Source organism: Calidris pugnax, unplaced genomic scaffold (assembly GCF_001431845.1).
Source record: "Calidris pugnax isolate Ruff unplaced genomic scaffold, ASM143184v1 scaffold41, whole genome shotgun sequence".
In the NCBI taxonomy this organism is placed as follows: Eukaryota; Metazoa; Chordata; class Aves; order Charadriiformes; family Scolopacidae; genus Calidris; species Calidris pugnax.
The window spans coordinates 26,315,114-26,332,600 of record NW_015094509.1 but is presented as its reverse complement, the minus strand read 5'-3'; the positions used below and the strand labels follow the sequence as shown (position 1 = coordinate 26,332,600).

At 40.8% G+C, this 17,487-nt stretch overlaps 1 protein-coding gene across 1 annotated transcript in view; it reads left to right on the top strand.

Moving 5' to 3' along the window:
- The first annotated feature begins 7,181 nt into the window (after positions 1–7,181).
- COL22A1 (collagen, type XXII, alpha 1) overlaps positions 7,182–17,487 on the top strand; it is a 204,811-nt gene continuing 194,505 nt past the window's right edge. Inside the window, exon 1 of the mRNA XM_014965264.1 lies at positions 7,182–7,306. The gene's annotated coding sequence lies outside the window, so the exon portion shown is untranslated. The remainder of the gene's footprint in view (positions 7,307–17,487) is intronic.

Genomic DNA, 17,487 nt, shown 5'->3' with positions numbered 1-17,487 from the left:
AATGAAATACCCTAATGAAATGATGAGGTAGAAATGCAAGGGAACACATGGTTTTCAGTCCCTTGTAGTACTTGTTAAGAGAAGGGTGCCCAGTGCTGATAATTGCAAAATATACTAGAAAATCTTCAACAAACCCCATCCCATTGACTGGATCTGGACAGGGTGGTCAGGCACAGTGGTTTTAACCCTTGACTGGGAAATGAATTCATTACCTGCTAAGAGGCAGGAAGGCACAGCCCTTCTGTAGCACCTGGAATTCAGCTGGCTTTGTGTGAGTGCTGGCAAAGCTCAGATCTGCCTCGTTTATACAATCTGCTGCATCACAGCCTGCGATGCTCTCTGTCTGAATGTGTTACCTGATGATCTAGTTCTGCAACAGCCTGTGGCTTTATGTTCCTACTGCAGGAAGAAAAAAAAAAAATCATTCCTTTTTAAAGGACAACATTTTTGCATAGGTAATAAAGCTGTTGAACCCCTCTGGGAGGTTGGGGCAGGAGTGAATGGCTCATTCCTAATAGGTGGGTTGACAACCTTTGTTCAACTCTGACATTTCATAAGCCACCTTGTGCTTGAGTTGTTTTAAACCAATCTTCCCTGTCCTGCTTTGTTGTTTAATTATGGTACCACCTCTAGAGTATTTCTAAAAGTGGGCTTTATGGTCTCTGGAAGCTTTTCTTAATTATACGGGTAAGTACTTTTATGACTGATACCCAAAATTAAAACAGTTTACAAGTGGGTTTATTTTAGCTTCTTTCTTTGCCATCTCTTGGGTTTATTACTGAGTGCATTTTCTGTTCTTTTTCCCCTCAAGTTATTTGTGCATTTCTGAGTACTTTCTTCTTCTTCTTTTTAATCCACTGTTCTTTTTTATCACCATCTTCAACTTTTTTTTCCTTTTCAGTAGGCATCTCTATTGTCGTATTTTTTTCCCTTAGCATCCTTTTCACTTCCCTTAGCAGCTGTTCTCAGACGATGGGCCATGACCCCAGGAAGGCTGTGGCAGTTGTGAGTGGGTTATAAAATGAAGTTGCTAATTTTAGATGTGAGGATACAAGGAAGTTGGAGAAATGCTGCTTTCCAGGACTCTATCTGATCGAGCTGTGTACTAACATAAAGTGAGATCACCTTTCCTTCAGCATTTTCTGAGCTCAGACTGGTAATAGCACGCAGAAAGACAGATAACGCATAAAGTACCCTTACGCCTGATTCTACTGGTATGATAAACAACGTAAAAATATTTACTCTTTCTTCAATTGCTCCTCATTTCCGTAGGATGATTCATCTGGCCTGTTTGAAATGTAATGCTCCCTAGAAGTGTCTTCTCCTTTCTATGGATTATAAAGGGCTGGTAGGTGGTTTACTCAGATATAGACGACTACACTGTAAATCTCTGTATTTGGTCAGATTAATCCCTGTAATTTCAATAAGGCCTCAGAGCATCACTCAGCAGTGTTAACTGGCAGGACTGCACTCCCCAGAGGCAGCCTGGGGGTGTCCATGGCTGTTGACCAACACGCAGTGGCGTCTTCTTCTCAATAAATTAGCCCTGCAGGAAGGGCTTGTATTGATTAAAACTATCAGTTTAGATGAGCAGGAAGACCTGAAATAGCTGTAGCAGGGTGATGTGACAGTTTTATCCCAGGTATCAGATTTAGGATCTTTCAGGAGATATGTGGTGGGGCAGTGATATCATACAGCTAAGTGCTCCATCATGTATAGATGACATAGGAAGTATTAGGCTGTTGGACTGCACATTATCTTATAAAAGCTCTTCCCTCTCTCCTCAAGGGCCCATGCAGGAGGAGGGATTACATTGGCTTTGGGGAATGCTAGCCTTTGGGTTGATTTATTTCTCAGACAATACTGACATGAAGACAGTCTTTCTCTTGCGTTGAAGCCAGCCAGCAAAAATTATTGCTGGAACATGGTGACAATTTTCTTTGAAACAGACACTTACGTGAATGATCATTTCACTTACTCCTGTTATAAATGGGATAAAGTTTATTAATTCTGATTCGTCATTAAAAGGCTCCACAGAGCATGGATTTTTCTGTTGTCCTACGCTTTCTGCAAATATTGGCCCTTTATCTATGAAGTCTCTCCATTATTATGAATACTCTTGATCCATGCCTTGGTGGGAGGATCCATGCCCTTGTGCATACAGCTTTTCTGCCTCATTACCAGCTCTTCTTGTTTAGCTAACTTGTTTGCTTGATCAGATGATAAGCACTAATCCCTTCTCTGTTCAGTGACATGATGCTGCATTGGGTGGCAGCGAAGCTGATAGGAGAATTTTTCTCCTTAAATACTCTCCTTAAGAACTGGAAGGGTGAGGAGTCCATTAATCCCCTTTGAATCCTTCATGACTGTGTACTCACAGGATTTGTGAAATCCTGCCTATTAGATTGTAAACTCTTTTGGCACAGGGATCGTGCCTGGTAAACAGGGCACCCTTTGCTCCTGTCCCAGCAGAGATAATGTGGGAGAGGAGGGTTTTCCTTTTGGTATAAGACTTGGACTGCTGGGCTGAGCTTAATTCCTGCTCCGTCACGGTAACCTTAGGCAAAGCGGATCCAAGCCTCCTGTGTGAAAAAGTGGCATTTTAAAGACCAGGTGACAGGTGAAGAGCGTCTTTATAACCCGTTTTTCATCCCTTCAGGACCTGTTTTGAATTTGATTCATAACAGAGGCTTGCTGGGAGATGTATCCAGAGGGAATACTTGAGGCATGGTGGCATCTCAAAGATCAGATGAGGGACCATTTTATTTTAGGACTTTGAAATGCTCACTCAGGTCAGAGAAACTTGGAGGCGTTAATATAGGTACCATTTGTCCAACCTACCCCTTTTTATCCCATCATTTGCCTGTGGTGTTTATTCATTGACTAACTCTCCTTTCTTCCTGAAATACTCCATCTGGGAAATTTCTTATGTTGCTTGGGAGCTGTGACAATGCCAAGAACATTGTAGAAGAGCAACCAGGTCTGGTAGATTTTACACTAGGCATCACGACTCCCTGTTGTCTTATTGGATTTTCAAGAGAGTCAGTTATTACCCCTTCATGTTTTTGGTGTTGTTTCCATGTATTGCCTGTTGCTCTGCTGCCCAGAGCAGAGTCTTCTTCCTAGGCATCTGGATGACTACTGGGCTTGTTTTATCCTTTTACAGGACGCACATTGAAACAGCACTGTCCTTTGGACCTGGGAGTTGTGCAATCTTGTGTTTTACTGGAGATGGTCCATTTCAACTCATGGTTTATCAAAAAAGACAAGCTTCTGGCTTTTCTGGAGAAGTCAAAGTGTCACAAAAGACTCTTATAAATTTCAACCCCTGGAGTATAAAATCACTTTGATACGTACCACAAAAATTGAAAAGAATGGGTGTTAAAAGCTAAAATTTGCAAAAGGGAGGAGTTGGGTAGCCATGTCTTATAAAATAAAAAAAAATTAGCCAGTCACTTGAAGGAGAATAAACACTTAAATCTTCTGTCAGTGATTCCACTGAAGTGAAAGTTCTCAGATGCATTGAAATAGCAAGCTGCTTCCTTTGGTGACCATGTATAAAAATAGTGGTATGTACCTCTCTTTCAGTGTTTGCTTGTGTGCCATAGGCTGTGGAATCCCAAATTTTTAATTAAACAGTTGATGATGAATATAAGTAGATTTTCTGGATGGGTGGGAACTCGGGGACTACTTAGGTTTTGCTTTATACATAACTCTAAGGCACAGACATCCCCTTCTCCAGGTTCTTTTACTGTATCACCTTGAGTTCAGGGAAAGGCCTCTGACTTTGTTCACACTGATGCTTTCTAAGCCAGTAAAAATCAATTCTTTGGGATGTGGTTTAAACGACGTTTGAACAGAATGGGAAACAGAGATGGGAAAATTGATGCAATCCTTCCCTTAGGTTTAATGCTTTCTGGGAGTAAATCTATGAAGTTGAAGAAGGGCTCTGTCACCACCAATAGTTATCTGTGATTTAAGGTTTCAACAGTGTGTTTGGTGTTATACAGACTTAAGTGGAAAATGACTCCCAATTTATTGAGGCTTCTACCACGGTGTCTTTATTTAGGGGCAGATTCTGTCATTCCAATAAAAAATTATGGAGTGCTTTAATCTGCTAAGAGGTATGGCAAGATACCAGTGGGATTGTCTGAGCATTGATCTTTTTTGCAAGCTGTGTTACTAAATCAACAGAGCCAGCAAAGCCTGTAGTCGTTTCTGAATCACATACTTCAGGGTGGGGTATTTAAGAAAAAATAATTGTCTGCATTGGCTTCCACTGATGTGGTGAGATCAGTAGGAACGCTTAAAGTACTAAAAATACATAATTTTAAAAATACATAGCATTTTAAATGCTTTCAAAAATTGTCAGGGTAATGTAAACTGTATGTTTAAAATTATGACTTAAATATTGTTTTAAATTTGTATATGACAAGTTAGGAAAAAATAATGCAGTCAGACTGCTCTCTGCAGCAAAAGCAGGTGAGCTGCAACGTTTCTGCCAATATCCTTTCTAGGCTATTGCGTCAGGAAATGCTTGAAATTACAGACTAGAAGCCACTGAACTCTGATTGCCAGGCAGCAACCTGAATGAAATGGGCACATATCTGCAAATACTGGTGCATTCCCTGGAGTATGGGTGCCCATACTGGGACCAGCATTGTCTGCAGATAGAGGGATGCTAAGCAGTGCCCGTCTGTCTCCCTGGGCCAGGCAGGAGACGAGGGCAGACGTTGCTCAAGGAGTAATCGTGGAAGGCACGGCAGCAGGGACAGCCCTACGTGACCATCCTTCTCTTCTGCATTTGTGGTGGCTGTGAGGGCTACTTTGGTCCCTGGGAGGGGTAGAGTAGATCCCAAGTTCTGCCCACATCCTGCCCGTCCCTGCCTGTTTACTTGCAGGGCTGTAGCCTGCAAGAAGGGAGTTCCACCGCTGCAGGATAAAGCTCAGGAATAAGGTAGGTCTTCACATGGCTGAGAGCCACGTGCTGGGAAAAATACTTTTCCCTCCTCTCATTCTTTTCCTAAGCTGAGAAACGGGATAATATAATCTAGTACTAGATGAAATCTTTGAATTTCCCCTAGAAATGTTCCCTTCTCTGGGAGATTCACACTATGCAAAGCCAATGCTCCTATTTATAGCTTGTGGTTGAAGAGAAGTCTCTCATTAAGTAGAAGAGTCATCTTAGAGTAACTGTTGAATGGATTTAAATGCTTTGCTTACGTGTTTATTTTAAGAGCTTGCCCTCTGCAGCAAGGTGGATCAGCCTCAGCACCAGGGTCTGTGGGGCTTTATTCATATTTTGCACTTGTGCAAATCCACTAAGGCTTGGGTAGGGTTTTTTTTTGTTGTTAGTTTTGTTTTGGTTTTTCTTTTTGATTTACACAAATACCTAGAGCTGCAGCTGCACATCAGGATGGAGCCAGGCTCTGAGATACCAGAGCTTTGCTGCTACGAAAAAATAATTGATTCCTGCTCTTTGGAATCTGATGAAACTGAAATGTGTTAAGGTTGAATACTTAGCCTGCACTTGCATGATCTTTCCAATAACTCATGTTCTTTTGAAGCTGTTTCATTGTCCTGTCTTTCCTCTTCTTGAACTGTTGCCAGTGAAACCGAGTCCTCCTGGTGTATAATTCATAGGCAGGAGTCATAAAGCTGACACTCTTATACATTGGTATGTGGGGAAGAAATCTTTTTGCCTCTAGGATGTTATTAGGAACAAGATGACAACTTGCGAATATTTTCCAGGTATCATAATGCTTTAATATATTGGAATGTTGAATAACATTGGTGATAACATCACAGCAACATGTGACAGAAGAAGTAGTGTTTCTGGTGCTCTGAATTGCAGCTATCTTTGTTCTAGCTTAAGGTGGACATCAAAAGTCACAGAATCACAGAGTCACAGAATATTCATGGTTGGAAGGGACCTTTGAGATCAAGGAGTCCAACCATACACACACACCCCTACCAAAACAAAACCCTAAGAAAACAAAAAACCCACAAAACGCTGAAACCTGTATTCCAGCTTTTAACATTGTTTTTTGCCTTTTAATGCTTTCAACCTTACAGGGGCACCTACAAAGTACACAAAACTGGGGAAAACACTGGCTATTCGGTGGCATTTTTGTGGATATAACTGAATGCTTTATAATTACACAAAAAACATCCCAAAGCAAGGCTTTTAGAAGAAATCTACTAGTACGCTATGATGGATTTTTTTTTGGTGGGTTTTGTTTTTCATTGTGGAATCACGGGCAAGTTTGACAAGCTGCTACCTGTGAATAAATGAATCTATACATCAAACCAATGTAGTGATGTGGAAAAGCAAGGAGCAGCCCGTTGTCAGTGCGAAGAGACTTGGGGGGTGTGAGAGCAGATGATGCTTTGCACTTCACTCTGACAAACATTTTTTCCACAGACTTCAGAAGGGGAAGGTCTGCCTCCAAGATTGAAGACCTGCACTACGCTTTTAATCTTTGTTTTATACAGCTCAGAGGGAAACAAAATTTTGTCTTCTCCAAGGAGAGAGACCTAAAGTGAGGTGCTACTGTACTTCTCTCTCAGACTCAAGAGTCAAAGCTGGTGTTCATGCGGATGGGAGCACCAGAGAGAAGAGTTAAGCCCATGGTAGTCTTCTGCTCAGGTGGTTGATTCGAACATAGGAGACCAACAGCACTCTCATTTGGTCTCACATAACTATCTTAAAGGGGGAAAAATCACTTTCGACAGATAAATGTCAAACATGGCTATTGTGCTGTATGATGCCAATCATTTAGAGAAGACAGTGCCATGGAAAGGCATAATTTGTGTAAGACAAACTCTGTGTAATGGCTCTCCAAAGCTTTCATGTCCCAAGTAGTGTTGAAGTTTTGTTCTTTTACAGCACTTGCTAGTAAGTAATGTCGAAAGACCAGAATTCTGATGCAGCAAATATTTCTCCAGATCTAACAATTTAGGGTTCTTAAAGATTATTTCTTTTCCCATCCCCTTTGTGTAGTGTTTTCGTACTTACACCAGTTATTGCTTAAAGTGTAATTCTCCTCGGATGTCCGATTTGCCTGAGAGATGTAAGTGTTTGTGCCGGCGTGGCGTTTCGCTGGAAATGAAAGCCACAGTTCAGCAGTTTAGATTTAAGCCTGCTGAATTTTTGGAGAGAAAATTCCTTCCCCGAATTTGGGAATCACCCCAGCAACTCACATGCCACGCATGCCAAGTGGAAGCGGAAGGGTGGAAGCTGAATGGAGAACAGGGTTGCATCGAAAGGCCTGAAAGTTAGATACATAAATAATGGCTGAAAAAGGTACTTTCTTAAGAAGCTTTAAAAAATGTTTTCTAGTGAAAATACACTGAATGCAGTTGCTATAGCTACCAGCAAGGTTTTGTGGAGAACTTCTTGAAGTACTTACTGTTTAGTTGTACACAAACGCATAGTTTTTCTTACTCTGAGGATTCAACATCACCTTGTGTTTGGATTCTCTCCTAAAGCATTTAAATGCCACTGATAAGCAGCAACAGTGTTTAGAGTTTCTGGAGACAGTAGAAAAAGGTGAGGTGCTATGTTGATCTTGAGAATTCTTTTTTTTTTCCTCTTTATTGCACAAGTGAAACATTACTAATGTAACAGAGCTAGTCTTTTATTCAATTTTTTATTGTCTGCATGGGGTTCTTTTTAGGCTAAGTAGTACCTAATAGCTTTGTGGGGTTTCATGTTTGCCTTAGTAGGGAAAAAAAATTCAAATCCTTTAATTATTAACCACCAGCCTAGCAACTCATTCTGGGCCCTAGAAGCAAGGGAAAGGTTTCAGATTAAACCATGACACTGCAAACAGAAGATGAATGCATTTGTTCTAGAGATCAAGTACATCAGGCAATTATAACTGAGCACTTGAACAACTTTCTAGTTCTGGTGTGGGAATATTCTGTCTCATAAATCAAGACTGAGGGATCTCTAGAGCTGGAAAACTACTGCAACTTTTGTACAAGATATAGGAGAGATACTGGTGTTATTAAGAATAATTTTGGATTTATGTTGGCCAGGAGGTCAGACTGTACATAATTGTCCTGTTCATCTGTAATAACCTATGAATAAAAGTTGTTCCCTGAATACATCAATGTGAATACGAAAAACTTTCATACGTTAAATTAGGCCTTATATGTATCCATAGAAAACAAGTTATAATATCTGGTTTTATCTGACAAAGAATAGGCTGCCACTTTTGCTAACAGACAAAACAGCAAAGCAAACGTAATCCCATTGTCTCTTTTTTTTTATTTTTTATTTTTTAAATTGGCAGCAGATAGTTTTTCTCTGAAGAGTACTTGTTTTAATCTGCTTGTGAAATATTACTTACCTGTATATGGGGTAAATTAACATGCATCTCTGCCCATCATGGTGGTATATTAGTGCTTTGGCATTTTCCTTGGCATCACAAGGAAAGCAAAGTAAAGTACCTGCTTGCTGGTCAGTGGGGCAGGAAATCTAGTGACAAAAAAGATGTAGAAAGGGCCAAAGTGCACATCGCCTCTTTGTAACCTTTATTTTACTGGTGAGGACTGTCTTCAGCCCTCCAGGGTCCTGAGCCTCCTTGCAGAGAGCAATGCATTAGGCACTGGCATCAAGACAGCTGAACATCAGGGCTGACTTCATCCAATGCAGTTTATGGATACAGAAAACAGACTGGAATTTAACCCTCTATGTAATCCAGGATTCCAAGAATACCCCATAGTTTTAGTTCCCATATAAATTATAATTCACCTAGAAACTGAACTAAATAATGTACAGGATGTTCTTAAGCTCTCTTTGTGTAAACTAGTGTACAAGTTCACAAAAACATCACTTCTCCTCATTCCGTTTTTGTCCTTTTACCTGAAGTTGCTTTTCTAAGACAATTTCATCATTCAGGAGGGGGTATCTGTTTAGAAATCTAGATGTGCGTCTTCCATTCACCACTAGACAAAGACTTTATGCTCAATTCTTTTCCCCTCTCTGCCTCTGAATTTGCTGAAGTTTCTTATTATTACCGTTACCATCTGTTTGTGTTCCTGCTTTTGGGTGATTTTCTTATGTCACCTTGACCAGATAGATGTCTGCTGAACATCAGTATCTGTTGAAATATCAATATCAAAATCTTAGCTGTTTGTCTAGGTTCCTTTAATTGTGTCTGGGGAAAATAAGCACTACTTGTGAGTAGTTCATTTATTTTACTCAGTCTACTTAGAAAGAGATAAAATCAATCTGGCTATGGATTTTTTTCTTTTTTTTTTTTTTTCTTTTCTCCGTAAACTGGAAAGAAGACACATCCTGAGGAGCTCAAGTATAAAACCACGTACAATGTAAGTTAGACACCTACAATCTAAACTTCAGTGAGCTAAATACCAGACAAAGCTCTGCTATGTCTTAGGAAATAGTGTGAAATAGTATCTTAAATCCAGAAAGGCACGTATATAATTTGTTTTAAGTTCTAGAATTGCTGTCTAAGGGGGTCTCTTTTCCATTCATACAGTTTTTCCATGTTCTTTCTCCTCCACCAAAGTTTCCAATTTTGCATTTGCTATTATTTTCCTGGTAACTACTGCACATCCTGTGGTCTGATCTTGGCTCTATTATTTTCAGTTGTATCTGTTTTCATGGAAACAATTCTTTCCTGATGTCCTTGGCCATCTACCTGAGCAGAGCACATGAGACAGATAGAGTATCATAAAAGACTTGTACCTAAAGATGAAAACTCTGTTCCTGAGATAACAATTCAGTCTGCTAGAACTGTTACAAGTTTTGCAAGTAATGGGAACTTTGAAATTGTTTGAGTCCTTATCCATTTGAAAATATCCTCCCTCTAACTATCAAATCAAATCTGTGATATTTGCTATTGCCTACCCAATGGCTATCTCTTCTTTTAAGATATAAATTCAGGATTTTACATATGAAGAGGTAAGGAAAGGGAATCAAGTAAGTTTTTAAGTTTCAGGTCTTTTTGAGACAGCTTGGTATCATACTTCTTCCTACAGTTAATTATGAAAATTTGAGATATGAAAAAAAAGAGTGTTAGGAAGATCTGAGTTTGGTGTTGGTCCATGTTTCATCCATGTGATTGATTCCTTATACTCCTTTATTTCTTTCTTGGCTCTCTCCCTTTCTGCTTTCTTTCCTGCAACAGAGTGACCACTGCTGTTTCTGAGACTTGTGTGAAGAATTAAAAGGAAGGAAGCAAAGTGGAGGGGATGGGATGAGGAGTGAGTTGAGATGGTTCAAAACCCTTCCATCCAATGTCAGGATTATTGACCTGATACTGTCTTACCCCTTGCCTTAAGCACAGACAGGTTTTTTCCCCATGTAATTCTGCCCCAAGGCAGAACTTTGCTGCAGGTCTCCCACTGCCAAGATCATGGCAAGACCACAGAAGCATTCACAGGCAGTGATTTCCTGTGTGTTGCATTCAGAAGTTGAAAGTAGCAAAGCGTGTTTTATCTCAGTCTCAGACTTAGGATCTCTCTGACACTGGATAAACTCTGCTTCTGCTTGACTCCTGTGTGTTCCCCTTATCTGCTAATCCAATGTTAATGGTGGCCATGGTTCTGGGTAGAGATGGCTGAGACATCAAGGATATGCTGCCCCAAATTGTCTTCATTCAAAGCTGGTCCTGCATTAAGGCTGTGCTTCTTATTTCACTCCTTTCTCATCTTTCTCTTCTTTTTTTTCTTTTATTTTAAAAGAGTTCATGTGATGGTGAAGACATCCGCAAGGCAGACCTCTGTGGTTCTTCCAGCCCCAGCTCCTCTCATGGGAGAGAGAAACATTTGAGGTTAGAGCCAAAAAAAAAAAAAAGACTTAAGCCACTTTCTTCCAAGATTTTCAGTCTCAAATCCTTCATACATCCCCCCCAACTCTGCAAACACCGAAACTGGTTAAGGTGTCTGAACTTAGAGTTCTGTTGTTGGGTCTTCCCTGCCTTGCCTCTGCCTTAAACAATTTGATTTATGCAATTATGAGAAATGAAAACAGCAATCCTATGTGAGTTCTAGTCCTACTTTGTGTTTCAGGTCAGTTCCCAAAACACTGCTGCCATGCTGCAATATCAACTAACCAGGAATTGGTTTCTACCCTGGGGCCCTGCTGCAACAAGGAGGCAAAGAACTGTCTTCTTCTAGAATATCTTGTGGGAAAAGGTTTCTTGTAAACTGCCTATACCCTTTCAGCTGTCCTTTTCTTTCTGTCCTGTTTTAAGAGAAGTGGCAATGCTTGTTCTCAGTAGACGAAAGCATGGAAATGCTCAGCTTGAGTGGATCTCAGGCAGTGGATACTGTACAGGGGACAATTCCTCCTGCAAATGCTGGATAAAGAGGGAAAGCTTCAGAAAGAGGTAAGGCTGAGGATGCAACCCTGCACCTCTCCAAGTAATAACAGGTATCTCTTGTTTTCATGGCCTTTCTTCACAGACCTTTCATTTTTGCTGGTGTGGTGTGTTCACAGAGGGTTCTATGTTTCATAATAGACCATGGAAATTAGGCCATGGGAAGGCTTTGCAACACTAAGTCTCTTAATCAAATGTAGCTGTTGTTTCTGAACAAACTTTCATGACATTGGATGGGCATCAACTTGTTGGAAATTCACCCACATAGTGCAAGTAGGAGGCATTTGTGTTCCTGCATTTGGGAAATTTTCTGTCCTCTGGACAGTTCAGCAGAAGTGTTGGGGACGTGGTGAGCGAGTGCATGGTACATTTCAAATTAGCATAGCCCTGTTAATAACCCTAAGAGTGACAGACAATCGGTATGAGCTCATTTCTGGACCTTGTAGGGATTCTGGTAATTGTTATCCAGGCCATTATCATAGGGCAAGGAATCCAAAGCAATTCATCCTTCCTTGCATTGGCCCCAGTATGATTCTGGGAGATGTATTTACCAGGCTCCTTTTTGTTAGAAAGTATGTTGCCTATTTTCCAAACAGATTTAGGCTGTTACCCCATCCTGATTCCTCGCTCCAGCTCTGCTAGCTGACTATATAAAGCCATGACATATGGGTCTTTTTACTGACATAATCCTCTACTGTACTAAAAAAGAAAATATTAGGTTTCATTCCAAGAGCTGGAAGAACTTCCATGAGGATATAAAAAGCAGGAAATGGGCCCTGTAAGAGTAGAGCACTCTCATATTGAATAGCCTCGAGGGGCTAAATGTTAAAGGCTTCTTCCTAATAGTTAATGTGGGCTGGAACAGCTCTGCCTCTGCTTGAGAGGAAATGGGATTTGTGGGACTTTCCCCGTACAGGTTATAGGGCTTAGGCCAAAGGATTGGTGTGCTCTGACCCTGTAATAAATCACCATGCTCCACACAGACAGCAGTAAGGACAGTTTAAGCACGTAGTACTGGGGACAAATTTCAGGATTTTCCACTCCAAAGCAAACTTTTTCTATAGTTTGAACTGCTTGCTTCCTCTGTGGACGTCATTTTGATCTTTGTCTTGCTTACATCACTCATTAGTCTGCAGTGGCTGTTAATTTAAATGTATGAATTGGGCTCCTCTTCCCATGAAGGCCAGTGAATAATGTTATCTCTTACCCTAAACAGCCAGTGGGCCTTGTACTACATGCAAGTGGTGGACTTTCCAGTTCTTGGACATGTGTATGCTGCAAACCCTGCTTCAGTGATAACATGAGAGATATTTCAGAGCTGCGTTAAGTTGAAATGAAGTAGGCAAGGGAGTATGGACAAAGTTTGCTAACTTAGCCAGGGTGCGATAGAGTCATTATTGTGATGGGTGAGCTGTGCAGCTGCTGTTGAGTCAAGTAGTTTGGAGTGTGTGTTCCCCTCCAGCAAGTCCATCACTGTTCATAAATAATTATATATCTAATAATTTCATTGTATTAATATCCACAGAATTCAAATACGTTTATGCCCCAATGGATGAGCCATGGCAGAGGCTGCACAAACATGCTGTGTAAATGATTTGCAATCTATGTCACTCAAATTATATAGTTGGGGATATTCTGGGGGTAGGAGAGGATCGCTCCCAAATAAGATTATGAGCCTCCTGTTCTGTTCCTAATTCCCTGGTCCATGATAAAGAGGTTCAGTCTAGTGCTTTCCGAAGGAAAGTAAGTAAAAATTAAGGGGAAAAAAAATTGATTCAGACAAACTGCAGCACCAGAAGGTTACTTTACTATAAAGAAAACTGCATCTAGAAGTACTGAACCAATGCTTCGGTTTCAAGTTCAAGGTTTTTTTCTTGGTTTTGCCAACTAGTAATTAAACCTGGGGAAAGCAGCTATCAGTACGCGCACTACAGGTGCTAGTGCATGGTTCTTGGGCAAACCCTTCTTTCCAGCCATTGTTTTCCCAAATCAGATAAGCAAAGCTTCCCCTTATCAGGTGTCCCAATACCCTGGGCCCCACAAATGTTCTGAGACACTTCCTGCGAGTCTTTTCTTTGATAATTATTTCAGTCAGGTTAAGTAAGATGCTTGTGGAATAGTATTTTATACAGAGCCAGTGTTTGAGATGTAAGATTTCTTTTGAAATTCAAACTCCTTATTTGCCGTGGCAAGACAGGGTTACCACCGGGCTGCTCAGTAAACACGTGTTCATATGGTGCAGTGTGGGTTTTCCTTATAGACTCATTGATGATGCCAAAGCTAAAGAACTGCTGGGTGTAACTTTATCAAACATTGCTTGAGATTGTGCTTTTTTTGCACTAACAAGGGATGTAGCTTGTTTCTAGCTCCTGGTAAGTTACATTGGGAGAATGAGGGACAGTTGCGCTCTGTGACATGCCCTTAAGACTTGCTTTAGCCATTTGGCCAGTGGAGCATCACTTCGTAGCATCTGTTCTGGGCAGAGCAGCTGGGGCACTTGCAGAATGGAGTGCACCTATGTCTTGTGCCATCAGGAAGCTGGGATGTAGATACAACACATGACTGGTCCCACCATGTGAGTGCAGCCTGTTTATAGCAGAGGTAACAACATTAATTTGGGAATGATGGTGGGTATTTGATAGTACCCTAACCACAGAGTGGAGGATTTGGGAGATTCTGTCAGACTTTTTATCAGAGGTTCGTTTTGAGTTTTTATAGCCAAGCAGTAGAAAGATTTGTAAGCTTGACATGCAAGAGTACAATTTAAATCTGGAATTACTTCCTCTGGACAAATCACTGGGAAGTTATAGTTGGGGCTATTTCATCAGGATTTTAGCCTGCAGACACTGTGTGGCTGCAGCAGGCAAAAATACATTGCAAAGTCCTCGTCTAGCTCTTAGGGCATTTTAGAATTACAGCAATTTGGCAGATGACCAGTAAGAGCCTGTTTTAAGGCGTCTGTGGTATATACATTTGGAAAGGGGTCAATTTGAGGGATGCATGATCCAAGCATAGGTTAAGGAGTCAGGAATGGCTGAATTCTAATTCTGACCTTCTCTCAGGTTTCCTTGCGCATGCACGTGCGACTCCACAGAGGTTAAAAGAACGTTTCTAAGGTTGCAAAGTGGAACACACAGAAATTAGGAAATGCCCATGCTGATTTAATCCAGCCCCCCTTGGAGAATGCTTTATGGCCCTCTAAGACTCTTGCTTATACTCCTCTGTGTGATATTTTTCCCCATTCAATTCCTGTCTCGTTCAGTCTCTTGGACAGATACCTATCATTTAGGAAGCAGCTATTTATTATTTTTCCCCTCCTAATTGTTCAGTAGGGACTTTATTTCTCGCACAATCAAACCTATTTCCAATTGCAGCAATATTAATCATTCATGGGCCCTGGTACTTCCAGCACTGAAGTACTTCAGAGCAGTAATAGAGTTCAGCTAAGGCAAACAAATTGATGGGTTTGGATGGTCTGCTGATCTTTCCCACCACCCTCTTTCATGTCCTAGGAAGCTGACAGATCCCTTTGGCTAGCATTCGTGTTAACCATGTCTCCGTGTCTGATCAGGTTTTTAGGGATTGGGGTAGAAGCCGCTCTTGAGATGCGATGTTGCAAAAGAAGAGAGGAAACTTCCCAGATCCTGCAGCCTCAGTGGTACTTAGAGGTGATGTCGGAGGGCTGTTTGCTAGCAGGGTGCACGAATGTCCTCATCCAACACACTGTAGAGCTGCTGGCAGTCTCCTCCTTGACTTCAGCAGACTTTGGATCAATTGTAGTTGAACAAAGTACCTCAGGAACAACTCTGGTGTTAGCAGAGGATTTTCTGCTCTTATTATTCACATGGGTTTTGAAATAATGCCCACTGAAATCAATGGCCCTCTTTTCATTAACTGCAGTTGGCTTCAGATCAGGCCCGGGAAGATGCATATCTTCCAGAAATGCCATTGGATCATTTCTTTAAAAAGCATTGAACAAAGATATACGACTGCATGGGCTGATCGGGGGGAAGAAAGTCCCATCTCTCTTTTATATGGTTGGCTTCCTGCTCATATCAGCAATAATTTAGATAATTAAATTGCTCAGTTCTGTTGTTGGAAGAGGCATGATCAACAAGATGACTCCACTAAGATGTCAGATGTGTTAGTGTTCTGGGGTTTTTTTTGTTTTTCTTTTTTTTTGTGTGTGTGTGAAAAGCTGTATAATTGGACTCTGTCTTTTTCACCCCAGGCTAACCTCTTCTTCAGAGGAGCATACCAAAGACATTTAAAATCGCATTATGAATGCCAGCATAGTTAGAACATTTATAAGGCGTACGGTGATGTTCAGTGGCAGCAGACGAATGGATGAAATTAAGCACAATAATAGCATTAGCCCTCCTTGAATTTAACAGTTGATGAACAGTTCAGTGGCATAATTCAGTAAAATGTAAGTAAAAGCTCAGATATGTTAATGAGCTACAGTCCATAACTGGACATGGTTTTTACATTCAGCCTTGAATCACTGATCTTTTTACTGTCCCTGCAGGGTCTTTGAACTTTTGCTCGCACGAGGTAGAAGCAGTTTTATTAAATCACGCTCCTGAAATGCTTATCTTACTATTGACTCCAGTTTTGTTTTGTTTTGTTTTATTAATATTTGTGTCTGAATCTCTCCTCTGAAGGATAAAAGAGAATCACAGAAAGCGTTCTGGTTTTTTTCATTGCTAAGTCATGTGGGTTTTGCTGTTGGTGACGTCCCTCAACCAGGACAGAAGAGCAGTTTCTGGAGATGCTGAGATAGGGAATATCCAGTGCTTGTGCTTAAATTATTTGTCCTAGAAATGCCGTGAAGTTTTCTTCTCTGTCACATTCTTTGTATCTGCCCCTTCTTTTCCCTTTATTTTTTCAAGATGTCATTTCTAAACAGTTTTGCCTCTACTCTTTCATACAAGTTTTCCCTCCTTGTCCCCTGAATTACAATGATACAACAGCACTATCTGAGAAGCAAGGTTAGACCACAGTCGTCATATGTCCCTTCAAGACCAGACTCTGGCAGTACAAAGACAGGGAGAGCAGGATAGAAAGCATCATTGTCTTATTTGCAATTGACAGGGGTTTAATTTTCTAAATAAACTGGTGTCAGGACATTTTCTTACTTTGGTTCAATCAGGAATGAACCCCAGGATAAAATGCAGCCCAGTTATGTGGTTCCACTCTGGATATGTATGTGAGTCCTTGGAAAACAGAGCCCTATCTCTGTTCCCTGCCTCAAGGGATGAAGTTTGAGAAGACAAAGCAGCATCCCTTAGAATGCAGGAGTGCAAGGGAAGCCCAATAGTGAGCAAAATATAAAAATACGTTTGAGATGAGAAGACCCAGTTCTTCTTCTGCTCTCTTTTTTTTTTGTTTAATGCTGCTCTTTATGAGTGGTACATTTCCCAAAGAGTGTTTACTTACAGTTCAAAAGTAGAGAGGCCTTTCCATGGATGGTCACTCACCTAAAACTCTCTACCAATCGCCCTGCAAAAGCCATACCAAAGCTGAAGGTTTTACAGAGCCTGGGTCTATCTTCTGCATATTGTTTGTTCAGCTGTGAGGCGGTATGAATAGCTTAGTAGTACGCCTATATTTTAAGGGTAGAGAGCTTACTTTAACATTTACTAGCATGCTTCTCAGTCTGGATGCCATTCCCACGTCACGTTTGCATGTAGCCAGAATTGTTCACCCCTTTTTTTCCCATTAAACTATTAAAAATGAGGCCTCAGACACAGAGTCCTCAGTTTGGTAATAAACTTGGACATGACAGGATTTGTCAGTTCTTTTTGCAATATCCCTTCATATGTCTAAATGTGTCACAAGGGAATCCCAAAGTGATGCTTGTGACACAAAAAAAAAAAAGGAGATATTTTTAAAGGATATACGTTGACTTAAGCCACTTGGAGGAAAATTATTCCCACATGATAGGCTGAACTATAAATAATAGTAATAAAAAAATCCACATTGGCCATTTGGAAAGAAGGTGAACTAAACAGAATTTCTTATTCTTGGATCACTCTGAAGCCTAAACTGTCCCGCTTTTGGCTCCATTTTGACTCGTTCTCCTGGAAGCGGAAATAAATGTTGATCAGGTGCTGTGATCTCAAACTGGGCT